This window comes from Staurois parvus, unplaced genomic scaffold (assembly GCF_062004578.1).
Source record: "Staurois parvus isolate SC_StPar_1 unplaced genomic scaffold, SC_StPar_1.0 ptg000090l, whole genome shotgun sequence".
NCBI lineage: Eukaryota > Metazoa > Chordata > Amphibia > Anura > Ranidae > Staurois > Staurois parvus.
Genome location: NW_028317886.1, coordinates 3754894 through 3764646, shown reverse-complemented (window position 1 = coordinate 3764646; position 9753 = coordinate 3754894). Strand labels below are relative to the sequence as shown.

Here is a 9753-nt window from a genome sequence, read left to right as displayed (position 1 = left end):
TTTATATAGACATCCCCACCAAGAACCTTCCATAAATAATCTTAATACTTAATTAATACTACAATGAAAAGAGGAGATTGCTACAACCACTCGCTAAGTGTAATCTCACTCAACAGATAAATATACTGAAAATAATTGTAGTGCATTAACTCCTCATCAAAAAATATATATAAAATGCAAGTGAACAATAAATATCAATCTCCAATAAATCAACTGTGAGATTATAATAGTCCAATAGCAAATAAAAAATGTATTGTGCTGTCATCCAAAATTCCAAAACACGCTTGTATTAAGAGCACACTCCTTGCTCACCTTAAGGTTCGACCTACAAATTAAAATGGGTCAAATTAGTTTTTTTAGCTGAATTGTGTATCCTCCATATTGTAATCTGTGTAATACTCCCTCCAAAGTAAGGGCGGACTGACCATTTGGAAACTCGGGCACTGCCCGAGGGCCCGGGGTCAGTAGGGGGCCCCATGAGATGCCCCTGGTACCTTTTTCATAGGCTTTTTTTGAGTTTGGGCAAGGACACAGGGGCCCCATGATCCCCTATTGCCCGGGGGCCCCATAAATTGTCAGTCCGCACCTGCTCCAAAGTTTATCTTCACTCACTCTTGGCTCCAAACCGTGCATGAAAAAACAAAATATATTCCATAGTGCAACACCGTTTAAATGAACTGTGCACTAAGTGAGCTAAACATATACACTCACATTAAGCAAAAACACAACGTGCTCCACAGCAGAGTGATTCAATATTCACATTCTCCAACGTGTATATTAATCCATGGTGCTTTCCATCACCAGTAGGTGTACCATACACTCACCTTCTTCCTTGACCCATATAGATAATAGTTCCCAAACACTTAAAACTTTGATCGATTTCGGCTCATCCACTGCTACCCTTTAGTGGCTATTTCCTTGGTGATGGCCCTTTAAGAGACCGGACTCCAGAGTTCCCACTGAGATGGTATGTGCTCAAGGGAAGAATGGACAATTTATACTGCAACCCCGTATAAAAAGACCGCTTTATTAAAGTATTAAAATTAATTCACAAAGACAGTATAAATGCAGGCATAACAATCCAACAACAAAAATTACAGTTGATTTATTGGGGATTGATATATATTGTTCACTTGAGTTTTATTTATTTTTTTTTTTGATGAGGAGTTAGCGCACTACAATTATTTTCAGTGCTAAAAAAATGCTAGTTGAGAAATGATTACATGAACAGGTGCTTGCTATGATGGAATCAAATCAAAGGCAAGCCAATGACAATGAGTAGAATAAACAATATGAAGTGCAAAGGAAAAACATTATGTAATCTAAAGTGGGTAGCCCAGAAGATTAAGGGTTAAAACTATAATGGCTATGGAGGTGCTTCTAAAAAGGCTGCGTGGGTGAGCGCTGGATGGCTGTAAAGAGACAAGAGGGGAGAAGGAAAAGCGCACAACCATGGTGTAGTGTAACAACATGTAAAAGTTTATTTAAAAAACGAATATAATCTTTCATGAGCTCACTTCATCTTTAAAAACAAAAGCCTACAAATTTATGAATTTCATTAATCATGGCTCTTCCATCACCAATATTTATTTTTATTATTTATTTGACATATATATATTTATATGTATAGATGTATATACTGCATATTTATTTATATGTATAGACTGTTAATATGCATATTCCTGTATATCATGCATGTATAATTGTATCATACTCTTCCTTGGTAGCATTATTGTTTTTATTTTTTGGATGGTTTTCCTTTTTATTGTATGGACAATATGCTGCGACAGGGTGTTGTTTGTTTGTTTGTTAATTTAATTGGTGATCTTTGTATATCCATATACATTTTTAAATATGTTTTTTAGATATTTTTCAATACATTTTTAACCTCTATGAACATTTGCTTTCCGATTGATGTTTCATTATCTATAGAATAAGCAATCCATTTTGACACCTTGGGGTTTTTATATAAAGCTGGAGAGTGCAAAATCAGGCTCACTTCTGCATATAAACCAATCAGCTTCTAACCTTAGCTTGTTCAATTAAGCTTTGGCAATAAAACCTGGAAGCTGACATTTAGCCCAGCAGGTAGCCCAGATCTGAGGAAGAAGTGTGCCCACTTCAAAGTGAGTCCCTCTCTGATTGGTGTTTAGGAGTGAAGTCTAGTGGTATCCTGTCCCGGGCTCCTGGTTCCAGTGGCAGCTCGGCTTGTTGATGAAAACAGAGTTCCATCCACAGCGGTATCTCCCCTCTTCCCTTGCAGTTGGCGAAGGCAGAGTTCTTGGGTTTTCCACAACTGCTCCAGTCCTGTTACCAGAGGTGGCTCTCTAATTAGGCAAATTAGGTGGTCCCCTAAGGCCTTGTGCTCACAGGGGCCTTGCAGCCACCTAATTTGCATAACACAGCCGGTGGAAAATGAAAGTGATGCAGCAGCTCCATAGCTGCCAATCACTTTCACAGAGCCAGCAACGTGCCCACCCCCTCCTGTCAATGCCCCCCTCCTGCCATGGTTCTCTGCTCTTACCAGAGTCTGGGAACACTACAGCTGGCTAGGGGAGGAAGAGTGATGCTAGACTGAGGCAAATCCATGCCTTGATCTCACATGCAAAGAGTGATGCCACTTCCAGTTTCAAATGCACCCTTTCCTGGCCAGTACCACCAGGGGACATATCTAACCAAGCCAATCTGTGCTTGGTTAGATCGTGTGAGGGGCAGGGGAGACATTGGGGTCTATTAGACTCCTAATGTCTCCATAAGGAGTACCTGTCATCTGCTCCTATCACATAGGGGTTTATTAACCCCTTGTGATAACAATCAAGTAAAAGTACATTACAAAAAGAAGAAATAAGTTTTAAAAATTAAAATTATATTAAAATATATTAAAATGAAAATAAATTGCTGTAATCCCCATTTCCCTGCACGCCTGCGCAAAAGCCAATGCAAACCCAGGTTGTGCACGTGGAAGTAAACTGTGGTCACGCCACATGTGTGAAATATCACGGCGAACATCAAAGTGAGGAAAATAATTCTAGCACAAGAGCTCCTAGTTAACGCTAACATGCTATGGAGGCTTTTAAAGTCTCCTTTATGGTGATTTTTGGGCTCCGTAGTTTTTGGCAATATTGCGGGGACACTAAATTTTTTTAATTTTTTCCACTTTTTTTATTTTCTAGAAGGCAGTTTACATATTACTGATGCTTTTATTTATATATTTTTGGTCCCACACAATGTTTGTTAGGTAACATAATTTCAAGACCAAAAAATCCAGACTTTCATTTGTATTGATGCATTGTGCTTTAAAGAAAATATTAGGTAGTTTGGAACTGGATCTCGTTACACACTGTACTTAATAAGCTGCTTTATGTTTTTTTCTCAAGTGCACAACAGGTCAGCAAAATGTCACAGAACAACTTAAAAGAGTTATGCAATTCTGCTTAATTGTCTCGCTTGTGCAGCTGCTCTTCAGTTACATACTGTGCAGTTCTTGAATGTAAAATTCCAGAGTCTACAGTCCCAGATAGTCAATGCACCATTGATGCCAGTAGTACAGAACTCATGACAATCAGATTTGTCTCCTTCATAAATAGACACCTGGGTAATGTTGTTCTGATGCAGAATGTCCAATGTCTTCAGTAGTTGCTCTCCTATCCATGCTTCTAAAGCATTCCATGGCTGAACTGAAGAGCATAGGACAACAGTCATGCACGGATGCTATCACGCTGTTCTCTGACACAAAGGTGACACTAAAGAGAGCTAAGGATTTAGTATTCAGCTGTGAAATGACTGACACAGGCCAAATGGTTTCTATTAGCAGAAAACTTACACTGTGGACCCAGCCACCATTGCCAGCACTTCCAAACTCTGTCATCAGCTGCCCAAAAAGCATTTTTGATTCCCAAGGAGTGCTAGCTGGCTTCTCATCACCTCCCTAATATATGCTGAGAACACCCTGGTCTTGAAATCACATGATCCTGCAGCCAAAAGTACATTATTTGGTTGCCTGTGCATTATGTGTTTGCTCACCCACCAGTCATGTGTCATATTTGCTCCCCATTGTAAACTTTTTTTCCAAAGGTGATCACTTGACAAAGGTTGCTGCTCGATTTATATGCAAGATAACCAGTGTAGGCTTCCATGCTCCATATTTATGGCTCCACACATATGCATTGCAATCAGCTCCACAAGTCACTATGCGATCACCTTTAGGAGCCCAGTCTATGCCTGTAATGTATCCATTATGCTCCTTCAGCTCATGAACCTTCACCCACCGGTTCCCATTTTGCTTGTAGATGTGTACCTCATGGTTATTGGGTCTTATTACAATGGTTAGACAGGAGCTGGTTAGCAGCTCAGCTGTAATAGCCAGAAGGGTCAAATTGTGGTCAGGGCTGATAGATTCTGCAGGCCAGCCCCTCTGTAATTTCCCCCTATTCTGAGGCTTTTGGAGGAGGGCCTTAGAGGCAGTGGGTGGATCTGAGGAGTGGCTAGCTGCACTCAAGAGACCCCAGACAATCCCTAACAGAAGGCTTGGCAAGGAGCTGGGACTCCCTTAAAAGTATAAGAGCTTACTCAGTAGCATGAGTCTGGTGTTGGGAAAGGTGTAGAGAGTTGGAGGAAGATGTGAGGCTAGAGGAGGAAGGCTGTCAGGATGCCTAGTGGGATAGGGCCTGCCTGCAAGCCCGGAGCTGGAGAGGTGGAAAACTTGGAGCTCATTGGCTCCCTGAGCGAGGACCACCTGTATGGCAGGGAAGGAGCAGCCCAGCTGATAGGACTCATAGCAGCAGCCAACCCACAAGCGGTACAGGAGAGGATTCAAGTGAGTACACCTGCACCCCCTGGGTGGATAGAGGAAGGAGAACTCTGGTGGGAAACCAGATTAGTGACTGTTCACCTATTTAAAGGGACAGGAGCCATATGCTCTGATCAGGAAAAGTCTCCAGATTGCTGGGTGAAGAGGAGTTTATCTAGGGTCTGGGGTGATACAACCAGGAGATGCTGGCTAGCAATCCAACAGAGACTGTGTTACAGAAGAAGCTTGTAAATAGTTCCAATAAGTTTGATCTCGGTTATTGGTTATTTGGGCATCCTATACTCCCCTTACCCTCTCCAAGTTAAATCCCCTCAATAAAAATACAAAAAAAAAAATCTCAAGTACTGGCTCAGAACTCAAGTTTGTCTGAAGAATGCAGATTGAATGGCTGTGCAAGACTATAAAGGGACCCAATTCATCAGCATCAGATGGATGGGCGTGAGTGGGGCCTCATGTCTAAGTTTTTCCTAAAGCCTCACAAAGCCTAGAGTCACCTCTGCCTGTTACCTAGCCATTTGTACCGCTTTAGCACCTTAACCTCCTTTTGTGAGTGCATATTTGTTTTTTAATAAACTTTTACACATTTTATACTAACCATGAAGTGTGCACTTCTCTCCCTCCCCTCTTGTCTCTTTACATGTACGTTGAGGCTTACTGAAATGAGATAATTAAACTAATGTATTCTATTATGCCAGTAAAATACTGTTATGCATTGTAGATAATCTTCATCCACATATTCCTGATGAAGTAAGCTAATGTTCACAAAATGTGTAGAGAAAGCACAGCCCCATGTGTATGCATCAAGTGTATAATGATATATCACTGTAATCATGTTGAGGACTGTTGGAGGATGTTGTTTTTTAAAGCTTTCATTATAACATGCATGGGTCTTTTTTAAACTTTTCTATGAATTATATCTTAAGCTCTAATTATTAAAAATACAAATATATTTTATTATGATGGATTGAATCCTAGATTTTTTTAGGGTACCATGATAGTCCTCCATATATAACAGGGATGTTGATGCTCTTCACATTTTGTGAGTTTTTACAATAAAACAAATATTACTAAACAGGTATTTATGAGGAATATTTGATCAATGTGACTATTCATGGGTGTTTCTTTTTTGGAGGTTTGGTAGGAGTAGACATTGTTCATCATGACTAACATGGATCCATGGATCTACATCACTGGACAACATTATTATGGATAGATTTACATTATGGGCCAGTGTAACTTGAATTTTTGAGCTTAGAGTTTTTTGGGGGGGGGAAACAGTCCCCCCCAGGTAATCTGTGTATATTGGAAAGGATTTTAACAAACCTTTTTTCCAGATCCCTACTTTTTTCTGTTTACATACACCAAAACATATGTGAAGTCATTTCTTGCACATCATAATATTTCATCATCACAGTTGAAACAAATATCAAAACAAGCAATATATACGGTACTTGAAATATGCACCCCCGAAGTTATTAATTAACACTACAACAATATTAACAGTTTAAAAATATGTGCTCTTATTGTATATACAGAGGTAAAACCAAATAGACATATACTTTAAAAAGGATCTTCTTGTTAGTTACAATAAATATATACATTAAAAGCATAAATATATCTAAACAAATTTACTTTAATATAAACTCTGGTAAAAGGCTAAGATCCATCTACAAAATGTAAAAAATAGAATTACAAACAAGCATACTAAACTAAAGCATAGCACTGTTGACTAAATCAGAATCTAGATCTTGATCAGAATCCAGATATGCATTATTTATTTTTTATATTTGCAATCAACTGTCCATCATATCATAACAGGAGAGAAAAAAAATTATGAACATTCAACCAACCAGGTTTTTACCTAAAATTGGAATTAGAGAGTTAGACACAAATGTGATCGCAGAAGCTGAGGATAGATGCAGTTTTGTTCAGACAAATGGTTAACCCCTTGGTGAAGTGAGGGGTTAATTAACATTGCCACTAGCCAGTAATGCAAGAAGTGGCAGTGTTTATTAACTCCTTGTATTACTGCCTTGTGGCAATGTTAATTAACCCCCTCACTACCACAAGGGGTTAAATATTTCTTACTTGCTACATTAGTGGCAAGTGGCTGTGTTTATTAACTTCTTCATCATGTTTTAGTGGCCAGTGGTAGGGCTAAAAACTTCATGCTGCACTATAAGGGGGTTATTAAAACTAGCATGTGTGCCAATGCCGAGGAATATTTTAAATACCACCTCCACTGACCAGCAATGCAGGAAGGTTAAGGGGTTACCAATAACGGAGGTTTACAACAATGACCAATAATGAATACAGGTATGTTACTATTACAGTCACTGGCACCAATGTTGGGGGTTATTATGGCATAAACTGACGCTAATGCTGGCGATTATTATTGCAATTACTAACACCAATTTGGGGGGTTATTATTCCATAAACTGGCATCAATGCGAGTGGTAATTACTGCGCAAACTGGCACAAATGTTGGGAGTTATTATTGCATACATTGACACCAATACTTGGGGTATTATTGCAAAAACCAACACCGTTGCTGAGGGCTACCATTCCATAAACTGGCACCAATGCTGGAGTTATTTTTGGATAAATTGGCACCAATGTTTAGGGGTTTTATTGTGTAAACTGCCTCCAATTTTGGGAGATATTGCTGTGTAAACTGGCACCAATGCTGGGGGTTATCATTGCGTACACTGGCACCTAAGCTGGGGGTTATTATTGTGTAAACTGGCACCATTGCTGGGGTTTACCACTGCATAAACTGGCACCAATGATGGGGATTTTTATTGCATAAACTGGAACCAATTCAGGGTGTTAGAACTGCAGAAAATGGCACCAATGCTGGGGGTTATTTTTGCTTAAACTGGCGCCAATGCTGGGGGGTTTTATTGCGTAAACTTCCTCCAATGCTGAGTGATATTACTGTGTAAACTGGCACCAACCCTGGGAGTTATTATTTTGTAAACTGGCACCAATGCTAGGATTATTGCTGCGTAAACTGGCACCAATGCTGGAAAATTTTATTGCAGAAACTGGCACCACTGCTGGGGGTTATTATTGCATAAATTGTCACTATTACTGGGAGTTATTACTTTGGAAATTGTCATCACTGCAGAGGGATTATTATTGTAGAAATTAGCACCAATGATAGGGTTGTTATTGTGGATATTGACACTGGAAACTGCATTATGGAAACTGTATTACTGCTAATGACACCAATGCAGGGAGTTATTATTGTATCCAATGACATCAATGCTGGGGGTTAGTATTGCTGCAACAATGGGCCTTTTTCTCCATGCTTTCTTTTCACTGCACATTGCAGCATACAACACAACAGGAATGATGTTTTACAGCATATTATGTACTAACACAAGTAGAACAGAATTTTAAACAATGTCGGAGGACCAGGGGCGGACTGACAACTCATGGGGCCCCGGGGCAATAGGGGATCATGGGGCCCCTGTGTTCTTGTCCAAACTCAAAAAAGCCTATGAAAAAGGTACCAGGGGCATCTCATGGGGCCCCCTACTGACCCCGGGCCCTCGGGCAGAGCCCGAGTTTCCAAATGGTCAGTCCCCCCCTGGGGAGGACTGAAACTACTAAAAAGAATACTGGTCAATTGTGTGAGTGAATTCTGCTTTGAATTAATTAAACTTAATTTATTGTTTTAAATGTGTTCTTGTCTTGAAAAGACACTAAATTGTAATAACCCGAGGGCGGGAACAGTTTGCCATTTTCGCCCTGGGCACCAGATGACCTTGCCCTGGCACTGAGTTCAGGTATACTAAAGGTTTGTTGAAAAGATTTATCTCCATAAATAGAATACATTACCACAAATCAGGTCTTGCTTTTGTAACGTCATTAACGAGCAAAAGTACTCAGGTTAAAAGCCATGTCACGTCACCCAACTTGCTGTTTAGAGTAGTTGAGGATTACATTATGTAGGGCAGTGTCACTGAAGGTACTATATTTGGTTTTAATCCAGCCTAGCAGGGAAAGTGAGTACACATCGCTAGAAAAGAGAATGCCAAATGAAGAACGATCAAACCTGCAAAGTCCTAAATCCTTGGAAGAACAGTTACACACTTCAAATGTCTGTGATATTACCAGGAACTGGAAATCTAAACCCAAGAACAAATATGTATATTGTAGTCCTTAGTTGTGGTGGCTGCATTAGTTTTATTTTAGGCTAAGAACATTTTCTGCAAGTATAGAAAAATACCTGTGATTTAATCAGAAATCTTGAACAATACAGCACCTTCCAATCTATGTAATGAAGATGAGAAGAGGGCAATTCGTTTTTATCAGGAGTGACAACAATGCTGCTACACATACACAGTGCAGTAAGTGTTGTCATCCTAGGACAGGAAGAGTTTTAATGGAAGGACTGCCAGGCGAAAATGAGGTAAATAAAGTTTTAAAAAAGCAAAACTAATGCAGCCTAATCTAAAAATTAGTACTTTGCAATATATTATATTTTTGCTTTGACGTTTACAACATTGTAGATATGCTGTGACTGTACTTTTAACAAAAACATCCCAAAATGTGAGTTGTGTTAGGGCTGGTTCACACCAGATGCAGTCAAAAATGCATGCACAGTGCCTTCCATGTATTCCAATGGCCCTAGTTCACAGCAGTGCAGTCAGTTCCAATATGTTCCGATGTAGAAAAAAAAAAGTAGAACATACTGCATTTTTTCTGCACAGAACTGCAATGGAACACAGCAAATTAGTGTAGTGTAGTGTGCAAACTGTAAGCAAAAACGCATCTGGAAAAGCATCAGGAGTGCGTTTTTGTGGTGTGAACTGACCCTTAATGCAGTAAATTAATTAGGAATGGGCTGGGAACACACCCAAATGGATAAAACAACACACACCTTTTTTTTTTTCAATGTAGCACACCACAATTTAGGTTAGGTGTTTTCTGGT

At 39.6% G+C, this 9753-nt stretch overlaps 1 pseudogene; it reads right to left on the bottom strand.

The window, feature by feature from the left end:
• Nucleotides 1–3466: 3466 nt before the first annotated feature.
• On the bottom strand, nt 3467–8687 carry LOC149468226 (actin-related protein 2/3 complex subunit 1A-B pseudogene; annotated as a pseudogene).
• Between the last annotated feature and the right edge of the window lie 1066 nt (nt 8688–9753).